Source organism: Lampris incognitus, chromosome 11, assembly GCF_029633865.1.
Source record: "Lampris incognitus isolate fLamInc1 chromosome 11, fLamInc1.hap2, whole genome shotgun sequence".
In the NCBI taxonomy this organism is placed as follows: domain Eukaryota; kingdom Metazoa; phylum Chordata; class Actinopteri; order Lampriformes; family Lampridae; genus Lampris; species Lampris incognitus.
This window is the reverse complement of record NC_079221.1, coordinates 10,147,730-10,163,923: the sequence shown is the minus strand read 5'-3', so window position 1 is coordinate 10,163,923 and position 16,194 is coordinate 10,147,730. Positions and strand designations below refer to the sequence as shown.

General features: G+C 43.1%; 1 long non-coding RNA gene across 1 annotated transcript; it reads right to left on the bottom strand.

Moving 5' to 3' along the window:
- Positions 1 to 4,422: 4,422 nt before the first annotated feature.
- LOC130121232 (uncharacterized) lies at positions 4,423 to 8,204 on the bottom strand. The gene is made up of 3 exons (XR_008811028.1): positions 7,527 to 8,204; positions 5,905 to 6,038; positions 4,423 to 4,474 (listed from the first exon to the last, which is right to left on the bottom strand). It is a non-coding gene; the product is annotated as an uncharacterized LOC130121232 (long non-coding RNA).
- Positions 8,205 to 16,194: the final 7,990 nt, after the last annotated feature.

Here is a 16,194-nt window from a genome sequence, read left to right as displayed (position 1 = left end):
GTTCGAAGTGATGGAGAATTGAAAATAACGTGCTGTTACTGTATGGTAGTTACTGTGTTATCTGACAGCTCAGTGATAAAATAATAAATTATGTGGTGAAAACAAGCACAGGCCCTGTAATTATAAAGTCTGCTGTAAGAATTGAATGACTGCTGATCCGAGACCGATAAGGTTACCTAACACAACCAAAATCAACACTTTTTTTCCCCCACTAAATGATGAGGTGGCAACAGGGGGGTGGCTGGGTATTTTTTGAGGGTGGCCCCGGTCTGCCCTTGTTAACACAGCCGTCATTCCTTGCATAGTTAAACAAACAAAACTGGGAACAGGAACCAGTGAAGTTTCAAGGAGGTGATTGTGAAATGTTTTCTGCTGGTTAAAAGTCCCATTGTCACTGAATATTGACTAATGCACACTGAGGTGGTATCTTATAATATCAGACTCTTATGTTGTAATACCTCCATATCAACCAGGGTCACTCAGGAGAGGCAAAGCAATCTGTAAGAGAGAACGTTTTGCACAATTGCAAAATGAAGAAATTGCAGGTAACACACCATCCGTTCTTGGCTGTGCCAGGTGTTCTGATAAATAACCAAGCGGTGGAGACATTATGTGACTGATAAAGTTTACCCATGCATATCTGGTCTTATCGGTATGTTGCTTGAAACACAATCGTCCAGATCTGTTCTGCCCCGTTTCTCTCTCAGTAGGAGAGCTCCCACCATGTGGGTATACAGTGTGTTTCCCCGGGGCACATCACTGTTTACCCTCGTCATGACGAACTCACCTTATAATCACACTAGAAGAACCCCACCCATCTAAATCTCCCTCCTCTTCATCCTGCCAGCTAACCGCCTTCCCCCTGCCCTAACCCCCCCCCACTCCAACTCCCTTCCCCCAAATGCTCAGAATCATCTGAAATGCCGAGAAAAGTGGTTTTTAGCCATTTTTAGAAAATGCATATTTTGCATAATTATGCATAATTCTTTTAATTTTCTGCTATTTTTCTGGTCCTCTCTGGAACAATACCTACCACCTCCCAAAAAAATTAGGATCATAAGTGCATTTTTGCAAAAATGCATATATTTTGCATAATGTCAAAACGTTTCTAAGTCCCAGACTTTTTTTTCATAGAGGTGAAAAAAATCAAAGATGCTCAGAATCATCTGAAATGCCGAGAAAAGTGGTTTTTAGCCATTTTTAGAAAAATGCATATTTTGCATAATTATGCACAATTTTAATTTTCTGGGATTTTTCCCTTACTCTCTGAGACAATACCTACCACCTCCAAAAAGAATTAGGATCATAAGTGCTTTAGTTTTCGGTCCCGCTATCTACACTAACACCACACCACACACACACACATTATGAAAATATATGAGTAGATGCCAACAAGTAGTTTGCACTAGTAAGCAGGATCCTATGCAGCTATACTCATGCTATTTTGGGCAAATGCATATAAATGCAGAGGCCTGGAAAAGGGCGAATGAGAGTGTTTGTGTCACTGGGGTGAACAGGTGGGCCTCGTCAGATCATAACATCTCACTGAATTTAGGCTCATAATATATCCCGAAAATCAAATATTAAGTAATATGTCGAAGAGGCGGCATGTTGGCGCAGTGGTTAGAGCAGTCACCTCACAGCAAGAAGGCCCTAGGTTTGAGCCGCGGGGTAGTCCAACCTTGGGGGTCGTCCCGGGTCGTCCTCTGTGTGGAGTTTGCATGTCCTCCCTGTGTCTGCATGGGTTTCCTCCGGGTGCTCCGGTTTCCTCCCATAGTCCAAAGACATGTAGGTCAGGTGAATCGGTCATACTAAATTGTCCCTAGGTGTCAATGTGTGTGTGTGTATGTGTGTGGGTGCTCTGTGATGGCCTGGCGGCCTGTCCAGGGTGTCTCCCCGCCTGCTGCTCAATGACTGCTGGGATAGGCTCCAGCATCCCTGCGACCCCAACTGGATCAGCGGCTTGGATAATGGATGGATGGATGTCAAAAAGAACAACTCCACACCGGCTCTAAGCACAGATCGACACCAAAGTCATCTCCCTTTTACCTACAATAACATTACCCGGTACTGAAAAGGTTTCCCAGTGTAAAAAGTTGCCTCTTTGGGGTTTCTCCCTCATCAGAATCAAGGGTTTAAGGCTAGATGGTGTGATTTATTTAATTTACTGTATTTACACTGTGGGAATATAAAATCTTCTGAAATTGGTACGGTGACTGAGGGGTATTCAAATAAACTTGGTTTGAAAACAACCTGAAATGATACCTCGGGGGTATTCACGTTATTAAGAGAGGGACTCCATGCAGTCATGCAGCCGACGAGGCTTGGTTTTGCGTTAGCTGTGATACGTTTCGGATACAGAAGTGACAAACAGTCCAAATTGTACCTAGCCTTGAACAGGACATTTAAACCAGCATAACGTCCAGTCTTCTTTCACACAAGTCTCTCCTCCAGGTTTCAAATAATATGCAACGTCAGCGCTGCTTTCATTTTCATGTTCATATTATACAATCTTTTTTTTTCTGTTATTTCATCATCTACCATCACACTTCATGAGTTATGGGAATGCCCAGGGCCTGACCCTTGTGATGGCAGGCCACTTCACAAGCACACGCCACCTCTCCCCTTTAAATAGGAGCTACATGAACATGTACACACAACCACATGTAAACAGACGTGACCTCAAAATGTACACATGCTCTCTCCCATAGCCTCCCAAACACAGGAGAGCTGCACTCATCACACAGCGCTTCAATTCCAACTCCACAAGATAGAGAGAATGAGAGGGAGACGATAGAGATAGGTACAGATACAAATAGACATAGATATAGACAGAAATAGTGGTTATGAATAGAGATAGAAAGATAGATGGATAGATCCCTCGCTTTTCCTGGGACCTACAATGTTAGACATTGTTTATTTATCACTTACTATTGGAATTGTTCCCTAAGGTTTTAAGGCAGCTATGGTCAAACCTCTACTTAATAAACTGCACCTCGATCCAGGGTCTCTTAATAACTATCGACCAGTCTCTAATCTTCCATTCTTTTCTAAAGTAATAGAGTTGTGTATCAACTTTCGACCCTTATAGAAGAAAAATATCTATATGAACCTTTTCAATCAGCTTTCAGGGCCTGTCAGTCCACTGAAACTGCTCTGACCAGAGTGGTGAAAGATCTTCCACTAGCTATGGACTCTCATTCCACCTATGACTGCTGGACCTTAGTGCTGCCTTTGAAACCATTGATCACTGTATACTATTAGACAGAATAAATTGCAATTTTGGTGTCTCTGGCCTAGCTCTCTCTTGGCTTACGTTCTAATTATCTGAAAGAACACAGTGTGTCTGCTATAACAATATTACATCAAAATTCTCTGATGTTAAATATGGCGTACCTCAGGGCTCAGTTCTTGGCCCTCAGCTTTCTACTTCTCTCTATATTTCGCCTCTTGGCCAAATTATACGTAGTCATGGAATAAATTTCCATTGCTATGCAATTGATACTCAGCTGTATGTGGCTATAAGGCTGATGATCTCACTCAAATGACTAATTTAGAGACTTGCTTGGCTGTTGCAAAAAATTGGATGTCACCAAATTTCCTGCTTTTAAATTTGGATAATTCTGAGATGCTGGTCATTGGCCCTATTTGATCAAGTAACAGTAACGCTCGACAACTCTGTGATTTCATAAAGTGTGGCAGCCTAAAATCTTGATGTTACATTTGATCCCAGTCTTTCCCTTGATAATCACATTAAAGAAATCACCAAGACTGCCTTTTTTTCCACCTATGTAACATAGCTAAAATTAAATTCTTTAAATACTGTATTCTGTAAATTGTGTTCTATTCCGTACACACAAAATCCATTGCACGTCTGTCCGTTTTGGGAGAGAGATCCCTCCTCTGTTGCTCTCCCTGAGGTTTCTTCCTAATTCTTTTCTACCTAATTTTTCCCTAATTTAGGCTCACAATCATCAGCTGTCAATCATCAGCTGATGATTGCTAATGGCATGAAACAGGCTTGTACTGTCTATTAAAGAATTTACTTGAATCACTGGATTATTTTGCTTCTTATTTGTTGAGCACTTTCCCTACCGTTGAGTGTTTCTTTTAATGAATTTATATATATATAGTTATATATAGTTAACTATATATATGTAGTTATAGTTTTATATATATATATCGACGGTTTTGGAGTTAAGTGGGGTTCAAAGAGGGATTTGGGCTATTTCAGCAGAATATTATAGACATGGCAAAGAAAAGAAAGGAAAAAAAATGAAAGAAACTCAAAAGAAGGAATGATAAATAAATGAATGACATTTTGATATTTTTATAGCAGCAAGGAACAGTGCTAGTTTGTAACCGTGTGTTTTTAAAAGTGCTATATAAATAAAACTTTACTTACTTCCGGGTTCAGGAGCTGCTGTTTAGTTGTGTGGCTGGTTAGTCAAACAAACCTCGTCTGTACAACTTTCTTCACACATGAGCGCGTCAAAGCAAAACAGGAGCCAATGTGACAGAAAGGGGGGAAAGGGAGAGACTAATTAAGACAGTCCTTATGAACATTTACCATTCACCAGAGTGACAGACTTACACACACACACACACACACACACACACAAACACACACACACAGGTGTGGGTGACATGTCCCTGTCTTGGTGGCACTAATTGAACCCTATCAGTTTCTGAGCCAGTGTGCAGCCATGGGTGATGACGAAGGACTGGCGTCACAGTGCTGTTGCCGACGGTTATGTCACCCAGTTAGATGTAGGCCTCTGGTCCCCTCAGTGCCACCGCTGGTGTCAGTGACAGCCCTGCTGGTGCAACGGATCACACCTCCCGGGTACCATTACCCAACCCAACTGCCGACCCCATGCCTAGAAAGCTACGCTTGCGTCAGTGCCCCCAATACATTTCACAAGCTTTAGCAGCCATTCCTCTCGGGCATATATCGACGGGGTGGGAGATAACAGTGCTTAATGTTGGATAATGTACTGTACTCAACAATGCCATCATGCAGACAGACGGTAAATCGTGTGGTCAGTGACTCAATCCCAGCAGATTTTTTTTTCCTTAGGTTTTGTTTTATGGAATTTTGATGCAGTAAAATGTTTTATTATGGTTAAGAGGACGGGAGGCGCCAGGAATTTTCCCCTGCAGTGGCTTAGCAGTTGCTACATCATTGGGTGGGGTTGTCTCGGATGTTAGGTTGGGCGATCGTTCCTATTTTCATATCGTCCAATCGTGGCTTCTCGAGAGGTGATCCGATCGCCAGGAGGTGGGGGAGCAGAGACCAAACTGGTCTTAGCAGTAGTATATTTATTCGTTTTTATTAAATAATTTATTCTCTGTTTAGCGTATTTTTAATTGAAGCTAGAATTTCATTTGTATTGAAGATTTTGAATAATCATCCTGGCCATGGCTCAGCATCTGACGGAGCTTTGAACGAATCGAACCTTTAAGCTTTTTGCAAGCAATACGGGTAAAATTACGTGGATAGATATTGATAAAAGAGTGTGAACGTTTCATTTAAACTGTTTAAACATTAAAAAATGGGGGAAAAGTGTGATTCCATTCTCACATCAATACACAAATCCCCACTCTGTTCGAGACACTGCCTAGTGCAAAAAGTGGTGGGTCCTAGGGCCCACATGTCAAAGGTTAAATTATCTGGCATCTACCCTGAAATCACCCCCACCTGTGACAAATGCAAAAACAGTGACGCTGCCCTGACACATGTGCACTGGCTGTGCCCTCACTTAGGAAATTCTGGAAAGATGTTTTTCACACTCTATCCAACATCTTAAAGCTGAACCTAGACCCAGACCCTCTGGTTGCTTTGCTTGGCATTACTGATGGAGTGGCTCCTCGTTTGACATTTGCAGAGTGCCGCATGGTTACCTTCGCGTCACTCCTGGCCAGACGTGCAGTTTTGCTCAGGTGGAAGGATGCCGCCCCGTCCACTCTTAGTCAGTGGCTTCGAGATGCAACGTCCCGCCTCAGCCTGGAAATGTTGTGCTTCTCAGTCAGTGGTTCTGGGAAGAAATCGTATAAAACTTGGGAACCCTTTATAACATACTTCCATAACACTCAAATGACATAACATGATGTGCATTTTACCTCTGCCCGTGATGTAAAAATAACACCTGACTCCATGGAAATAGCTGCAGCTTTACTTTTTATTGTTAAATAAATATTGCCTTAAAACTACTCTGGGCAACTAAAGGGGTGGGGGGAATGGGGGTGGGATGGAAAGGCTGTTTTATTTTATTTTACCACTATTATCAGGGTCATTGTTATTGCTTAATTAATGAATTAATTTGTTTATTTTTGATGTATACTTAATAACAACGTGGAACACATCGGCCCAACCCTGATAATTCCTTTTGTTAATAAAAAAGATTTTGAAAAGAAAGAAACATTAAAAAAATCTATTAATAATAACGTCTCCTCTATTCAAACAATGGCTCCCTTTTAAAAGTCTGTGCGTGTCTGTGCTTGGTGCAACAGTATCACAACATCATGTTCCGTTTGACATTATCATCCTTAATCTCACAATCCAAATCGTGATCCATAATGTGAACCACTCTCATGGAGCAACGTTTTGGTTAGCCGGCACACGGAGAGCAGAAATGTGGGGTATCAGACCCATTACAGCAGTGGTTCTCAACCTTTTTGGGGTCCTGGACCCCCTGCGTATTGTTGATCTACCCTGAGGACCCCTCCACCTGATCTTGGGGGAGGGGGGTTGCAATTTGATAGAAACAGTAGAAACTGCATTTTAAATTGCATTATAGCATTTATTCACTCTTTTGGGGCAAAAATAAGAGCTTTCAGTTGTAACTTAGATATAGTTAACAAAACAGAAATCTTATGCAGTAACTCTCAGATATATATGTAACAAAACAGAATATGTATTCAGTAACTTTCAGATATATGTAACAACAGAATTTTTATGCAGTAACTTTTAACAATGCAAACGGGAGCGAGATCTCTTATTAAAATACAATAAATTACACTTGTGAAACAGATGTAATTAGAGAAAAAAGTCCCGTTACCCTTTATAGTTTAGGTAGATAAAGGTCTCAGTCACATTTGAGTAAAATAATCCTATTTCTGTAAATGTCATAGGATCTTTTTTTTAAAGATATTTTATTTTCACGGACCCCTTGCAATTACACCACGGACCACTAGGGGTCCGCGGACCCCCGGTTGAGAAACACTGCCCTACAGGGACAATTGTGCACTTGTACAGTGAATATAGTGCACTCATTGCACTTCTATTCAAAGTGGCCTACAGCACGAGCGCACCAGCATGCGACTGCCGTCACACACTGAAAGGGTTATGGGACTGTCCGAGACATAACGCCTATCGCCATCACTTGCTAACATGACAATCTCTCACACAAATGCCACGGGGATACTATGACAAGCACGCCTATTGTCCTTACCAGCACAACACATACCGTTACTTAAGCGTAAATGTTCACCCAAATTATTTAAGTTAAGGTTCGCCTACTCACCAATGGACATCTGGCGTAGCAGAATAATGCGTCGGTGGTTGTTGTGGTTCATGGCAAAAGCATCAACAACGTCCTGCACATCAAGGGCCCTCGCTCGTCTGGGGTTGATCGACCACAACGCCAGGTTGTTGTTTCTAGTGTCGCCGACACGACGGGCAGTGTGACTGATACACAAAAGCCTATGCAAATCAATCAATAAACGCATCCCTTTGTGGTCGGAGGAGAGACAGAAATTCTGGTGTGGTGCTCACAATCTGTCCCTGCTCTGTTTTTCCAGTCGAGGAGCCGTCGCACTTCATGCAGTTCTGCAGACAGGTTGTCATCTGTTATCCTGTAATGCCGGCCCATGGGGGACACAATTCATCTCAAAGAATGAATTGTGTTCCGGGTTTAAGGTTAACATTTCTGTCATTCATGTCCTTAGCAGTTATTGAGACCCATGGTCCTTTGGACATGAGAAATCTCCATGTCAAGCTTGCCCTTAAGAGTCTTTTTGGGGCTGATAGCATCACGCTAATGCCATAAAACCAGTGATTCCCAATCTTTTCGCCTCCAAGGCCCCCCAACAGGAGACTATATAACTTGTCTGTCTGGCATCGTTGTGACTCCATCTGCACACAGCCCAGTGCAGTTGTTCTAGCTTGATTCATTTAACCCCATAGGAGCAGAAAAGTGATTAAAAAAATATTTGCCATTGTCATAATCATCAAATATTCACAAAGCAAATATCCCCTTTTATTTACTTTTTCCCATTCATGCGGATTGACAAGACCGTATTGGATTGGTCGAGGGTTACTACCAGATTGGTTGAGTCCCGGGTTAACAACGACTGTGGTTGGTGCTGTGCCCTCACATGGTAAGGGGTGATGGAAACTGTCAAATCCACAGTGGCGACCCCGGAGAAACAGGGAACAAGCTGAAAGAAGAAGAGGAGTCATGGCAAACATATGAGTGTGACATCGACAAAAAGTCAAAAGACGATTATATTTTAAATATTAAATTCTTGCTTTGTGTTACCGATTTAGCTGGATGTCTAGATGTTTTGTGATTGAAACTTCCAGTCATTTCCTGCCACTTCAAGGGCTCCCTGGCACCTCTCCGAGGATTCCTTTTGGGCCCGTCCCCCACTGCCCTGAACAATGTTAAAAGGTTCTGTGTGGTATTTTGGCCCTCCTGATGTGTTCTGTGACCAGTACGTATGAGCAGGGGCTGCTCAGTGTTCTTTATTGATTGAAATTAAGCAAATTAATCACTTCAATTTGAACATTTACAAACACAGGAGCCAGACCGGCTCAGTTGTTGTTTTGTCCTCAGCAAACTTTGCAGTGATCTCAGCAAACAATAATCAGCAAACTTGTGTATCTGCTACCCTTCTATTTGAATCTATCTATCTATCTATCTATCTATCTATCTATCTATCTATCTATCTATCTATCTATCTATCTATAATTTGGCGAGAGAGGATATAGAAAGAGAGTGGGGTTAAGAGATGGGGAGTTACAGATGGATGAATAAATGATTATTGTATGTACTGAGTGTGTGATATGAGGGCAATGGAGGGATGGAGAATTTGTATTGGAGTGGTGCACCAGTGCAGCATCCACCTTAACGCCCCCCCCCCATCCATCTATCCATCCATCCATGCCCTCCATACTCCTTATTCGGAAAAACTCCTCATCTAAATTTGGCTGTTTTTCGTGGTGTGTCTGTGGCTGATCAGCTTCCTCTCAGCGTTTACATTCATCTGTCCATCGTCACTATCAGATTGGCTGTCCACCACTCTTCTCTGGCTTCCCTCTCGGGATGAAAAGCTCTCATTAAAAAAAAAAAAAACGCACGCACGCACACACACACACACACACACACACACACACACACACACACACACACACACACACACACACACACATTGCTTTCTGAGAAGGAGTCCACTTCCAGGGCTGATCCCTGTCAGGAAATGCCTCTTTAGCCGACAGGAACACGGCACACAATGGGGAGCATTGTGTGGAATCACAGGGTTCTTAAACGGCCATGAAACATGTGAAGGGAGGCGGCAGAGAGGAAGCAAGCACATCTTGGTTTTAATTTTCTCATTTTGCGTCATTCCTCCTCAAAACATATAAATCATCCACATGACATCTCAGGCAATGATGGAGAACCCCCCCCCCAAACACACACACACACACACACACACACACACACACACACACACACACACACACACACACACACACCTGTCATCCATTCTCTCGAGCTTTTCCATTTCTGTCGTGAAACCATTAGATAGAGAAGGAGATAGACAGACACACAGATGTATAGATAGATGTATAGATGGAGAGATAGATGGAGAGATAGACACAGACAGAACAGCTGTTCAAACTGTTTATCTGATCTGCATGTTTCCTTGCATCATATGCTGCCGCTGAAGGATGGGAGAACAGCTTTGGACTAACCTTTGCTCCGTGTTAACAGCTTCGGGACTGCGTTGTTTAAGGCAGTGGTTCTCAACCTTTTTGGGGTCCTGGACCCCCTGCGTATTTTTGATCTACCCTGAGGACCCCTCCCCCTGATCTTGGGGGAGGGGGGTTGCAATTTGATAGAAACAGTAGAAACTGCATTTTAAATTGCATTATAGCATTTATTCACTCTTTGGGGCACAAATAAGAGCTTTCAGTTGTAACTTAGATATAGTTAACAAAACAGAATTCTTATGCAGTAACTTTCAGATATATGTAACAAAACAGAATATGTATTCAGTAACTTTCAGATATATGTAACAACAGAATTTTTATGCAGTAACTTTTAACAATGCAAACGGGAGCGAGATCTCTTATTAAAATACAATAAATTACACTTGTGAAACAGATGTAATTAGAGAAAAAAGTCCTGTTACCCTTTATAGTTTAGGTAGATAAAGGTCTGTCACATTAGAGTAAAATAATCCTATTTCTATAAATGTCATAGGATCTTTTTTTTAAAGATATTTTATTTTCACGGACCCCTTGCAATTACACCACGGACCACTAGGGGTCCGCGGACCCCCGGTTGAGAAACACTGGTTTACAGTGACCCAGGTCTCTCCACGCTATCTGTTTTCTTCCCGTTCGCCTGTGAAGACAACGGATGTTGACCTGCGTACAAATATGCGTTATTACGCGCACACTGGTTTCTGCCCCGCTTTATCCGACACTCAGGCTCAGTTGACAGCTTAGCAACGAACAGATTTTGTTTTTTATAATGTGTAAATATATACTTTTCGTTTGGCCTTTATTTTTTGCCTTTGTCCCCTTGAAAAAACAGCATTGCTTTCGGGGGGGGGGGGATTTAGATGTAGACGAGGTTTTGATATTGACTGTCAGTTTACGAACAGCTCGGCCATTTTGGGCTTCTAGCATGCGTTTGGTTTCCTAGCTGCCGGCTAGCTAACACAGGGTTCTTGGGAACATTTCTGGGTAACACCTTTCTCAGGGTGTATGTGCCACTAAATTCAAAATCAAGCACAGGAAAAGAGCATACAAACACATGGAGTTGTGTACTTGTGGAATATTATACATTTTGGTCATGTAAGTGAAAAAGGAGGGCATTGTGTGCCGCTAATGCTACTAAACATAGTGTAACCGGTTATTTTCTTGCCCGATGCGGGATTCGAGACGGAGTATACTGCACCACAAGGCGACATCACTAACCGCTCGGCTAAAGGCTCAGACCCGTTAGCTAGGGGCCAACGTGTCTTATTGGTAGTTTACAATAGTGATATAGTTAATAGTATGTGTAGTATCTTGATTACATGAAACAAGCACACACACACACACACACACACACACACACAGGATTTGTTTACTTACATCTTGATGAGAACTTCGGGAGCACAACACAGCACAGCCATCTCGGCAGGCATTCATTACACAACAGAAGTACATCCGGGGGAAGGTCCTGGGTAGTAATGGGTAAACCAATTTACTGCTACTGCCACCTAGTGGACATACAGGTAAGTGGCTCGTTTTTGTTTTTTTTACACAAGTTACTACACTATGTAAATCTCAAATTCAGATCTGAGGTTAGAAACTTCCGTGTAGTTTAAGTGTTTAAATTATTTGATTCAAAAAGAACTAATTTACCTTTTACTTGACGAATTTGTCGCGCCTGTGATAGCTAGCTGTTGAGTTAGCAAGCTAGCTTCTGTGATGTGCTAGCTAAACAGCCAAAATCACAAGGTAGAAAGACAAATGCTGAACGTTATTTTATTCCATTTTCACCATTCTGTCAACATGTCGGATGCCAGTATTGTATTTACAGCCAGCCTTTAGCCCCCACCTGTATTTAGATTCACCAGTCGTTAATTCTGTTCGGCTAGCTCGCCTGCAGCACTGCGACCTTCCATTGCTGGAGGATGATGTACATTCAGGACAGCCCCCCCCCCCCAAAAAAAAACATAAAACGGAAAATAGAATAAAAATAAAAACTGGGGCACGAACCCACACAAGAGCGCGGGCACACAAACCCATACATGCACAAACGCACGAACCTTAGCCGCGCGCCTCTGAGGAGGGTTTGACGCTGATCTGTGCTGAAAGGCGGAGGCGGCGCATGACAGACTGCAGAGCCGCCGTGAGTCGGGACGGGCCTCGGCGCCGGCCACTCTCCACGCAGCGTTCTCCGGGGCTGTGGTGTAGGGTGTCCTCCTCCCAGGGGAAAACCGGCATCTCTTTACCCCGTTGCGACACCCGGAGTTTTGGGTGACTGCTTCTCGACGTCTGTAATCCTTCGCGGCACGTAAAGTCAGCCTGCCTGGTAACAGGCTGCTTGCTGCACGCTCAGGCCACACTTTCAGAGGGGCGGAAAACGTAACGCAAATCCACGCATGCATGTTGGTAGGTCGTGTTATTGAGAGCCCGCAGGAAAAGCTTCGGGCATGTTTAACTAAACTTAGCACAAAAAGTAAGGAAATGTGTGTTTGGTAGTGTAAACTGCTAATAAGACACGTTAGCCCCTAGCTAACGAGTCTGAGCCTTTAGCCGAGCGGTTAGCGATGTCGCCTTGTGGTGCAATACACCCCGTATCGAATCCCGCACCGGGCAAGAAAATAACCGGTTACATTGGTGGCAGCGGTGGGATCCGGAAGTGTGCAAATCCTCAGAAATCTCTTCGGAGCGCGGGAAGAACAAAGCGCGAGGGCGAGCTTCCGGGGAGGGTGACGACTGTAAACTACTAATAAGACACGTTAGCCCCTAGCTAACAGGTCTGACCCTTTAGCCGAACTGTTAGTGATGCCGCCCTGTGGTGCAGTACACTCCGTATCGAATCCCGCACCGGGCAAGAACATAACCGATTACAGTATTATGTCTTTGGTGTAACAATGCTTCATGCCATTAAATTTTATATCAGGCAGCTGATTGGCAGCACCTGGGGCACCAGAAGCTCAAAACAAGAGTCAATAGCAGCAGCAAAATAAGCTGTTTGGCTTTGGCAGTAAAGATTTGGCAAATTTTTCATGGGCGCAACCCACATACTCAGCTCCGCTGCTCGTCCCACAAATGCATGTTCCTTATAAATGTGGCGCCATTTAAAAGGCAAATAAACAGGCTTTCCAACGGTATAAGATTTATTGCCAAGAAGCATTGTTACAACACAGAAATAATCTACCAAACAAATGTCCTTACTTTTTGTGCTAAGTATAGTTACAAGAATTTTTTACGGCCACTAGGAGGCGCCATGCAGTCTGCCGGAAGAGTGACACGTGACATGGTCTCCATGCTGAGAAGCTCCACCGGTGTCACTCTTCAACACAGAAGCGACAAAACGTGTAAAGCCCAAATCAACTCCCGCAGACAAGATGGTGGAAAGTGACAGAGGGCAGCCAGTATGACTCGGACTAACAGTGTCCCTAAAAAAAAAAACGCTTGATGTGATGAGCTGCCATCCCCTTGCTCCCAGTCTTTTCTCTTTTTCTTTTTTTTTTAAATTGCTCCCAGTCGTGTGCTAAGCCAACGTGACGCCAGAGCATTTACACTAGACATCCGGGGGATTTCTCTGAGTGATTGAAAACGTTTCAGTGGCAACTTCCATGAAATTGTTCACGATAAGGGAATTGTGCTTAAAAACTGAAAATTAGACATGGTGGATGTCTTCGCTGTATGGCTTCATGAATCATTAGTTCACCAACTTGACCAAACTAATCTTGCATGAGACCTTCCTAAGGAGGAGGTAGTAAGGTTATGCATCATCAAAGCCAACCGATCCAGCGGTACCGGCTAATAAAACAGTAATGAGAACGTGGGTTTTTGGTTTAGATTTGAGTGAAACTACATCAGCCACGATGACGTCAGTAAGAACTCTGTTCCAAAGAGAAGGGGTTAGAAAACACTCCTGAGTTATTTTTGGCTCTGGGAACAGACAGAAGGCCGGTGCCTTGGGACCGGAGGACGTGGGACGGTACATAAGGCTTTGTGAGGTCTAACAGATAAGACGGATCATCCACATCATGTTTTATACTTTAGCGGTAGCCCTTGAAAGTTGGATTTAGCATGGATAGGGAGGCCGGACGCCAGAGAGAAGCATATTGCGATAATGTAGTCTGGTTGAAATGTTTCACTTTAAACTTTACAGGTAAATAGATATTTGTTTGTATAGCGGCGGAGTTCGTGTCCATGCCAACAAATATTTTTGGTAAAATAATTTGCTAATAAACACAATTGCCATTACTACCAGGACAAGCTAACACGACATGATATTCAATTCAGGGTGTTGAATATTACGGGCCTTGCTTTTGTAAACCATCTTGTTGTGTGCGCTCTGTATCTATCCAGCAGCATCTCAGACTACCGATGCAGCCTGCGGAAGATGAACGTGGATTTAAAGATTGCATTTGGGATTTTGTTTGCATTCGTTGCAATGACATAAATGCAACATTTGGTGGCAGAATGATCTGGCTGAACCACACACGTTTACCTGTGACTTGCACATGTCCCGTGTAAGATGGAAGTACGCCTCCTACCCATGGGCACCGATGACAACTGGGGGGAGGGGCCTGAAAATGCTTTATTCATCATGAAATTGAACAAACTATTGGAAATATATCATCTCTTATACTTCCTGGCTTTCCGTAATATGGGGCTGTTAGAATACCGCCACAGCAGTACTGATCAGCATAAACGATGTGACGGTCAGAGGGAAAAACAGATTTCCATAGCTTATGGAATGCAAATCAAAGTCATTAACATTAGAGTGAAAAGGGCAATTTCTATCCGTGTTAATGTGGACCACTGAATTGAACCGACTACAGTGACTCGCCTGTAATATGTACAAGCTGCAAATGACTTTGCTATTAATAGCGTCCTGTATAGCGACTAATATCTATCAACGGCACTGTTATCTGCACAGACTGGTTTATCAGTGATCCTTTACCACGCCTGTCTACAGTATGTATGTTTGTGGCGGCGCCCTTGGTGACCTTGCATGCCAGGCTTTTATGTAACCGTCTCTTTCTTTGCACAGAGTCGTAACATGAGCTTCTCACACAGGAGGCAGCAGTCTGCGAGGGCCATGCTGTCTGTGTGAGGTCATCCTGGGAGCATGTGTGAGCTTTGCCTTCGTCATTTGCCCTCTCACATTGTCCCTCTTAAAGCAAACGGATGGGCCGGCCTGTTCGCAGGCACCGTGTGCAGGTCCCTGAGCATCTATGAATCTGTGTAGTGACGCAGTTGTCCAGATTTGCCCCTCATACAGTGAAGAAAACATGCCAAAGTGTGACGTGTGTGTGTGTGTGTGTGTGTGTGTGTGTGTGTGTGTGTGTGTGTGTGTGTGTGTGTGTGAGAGCACATCTACTTGTGTTTGCACAAGATGATGGACTAAGTGCATATTGTTGTTCAATCAGCAGTCATTCCATTTTGGGAGCTCCCGTCCACACAGCTACCAAATTCCCGCCTTACGTCAGCACCGGCAGATCGTCACTGAGAGGGAAGGGTTCTCCTCTCTGACTCCCCCTGAGCGACCGAGGCGCTGGCAGACCTGCGCTGGTTATTTCAGGCCCAGTTGGTTTACAGGCTGGTGAAGCGACTGTGCAGGATGGAGAGAGAACTACTGTGCAGAGAGGAAGACATGTCCCAACCAACCACCTTCCTCCTTCTGTGTTACGTCCTCGTTTTAAATCAAAGTTTATTGTCAAGTGCAAAGTAACAGCCCAGATAGATGGCAAAGGAAATGGTTGGTCTGTAAACTCTATCTATCTATCTATCTATCTATCTATCTATCTATCTATCTATCTATCTATCTATCTATCTATCTATCTATCTATCTATCTATCTATCTATCTATCTATCTATCTATCTATCTATCTATCTATCTGTCTGTCTGTCTGTCTGTCTGTCTGTCTGTCTGTCTGTCTGTCTGTCTATCTATCTATCTATCTATCTATCTATCTATCTATCTATCTATCTATCTATCTATCTATCTATCTATCTATCTATCTATCTATCTATCTATCTATCTATCTATCTATCTATCTATCTATCTATCTATCTATCTATCTGTCTGTCTGTCTGTCTGTCTGTCTGTCTATCTATCTATCTATCTATCTATCTATCTATCTATCTATCTATCTATCTATCTATCTATCTATCTATCTATCTGTCTATTTGTCTATCTATCTGTCTGTCTGTCTGTCTGTCTT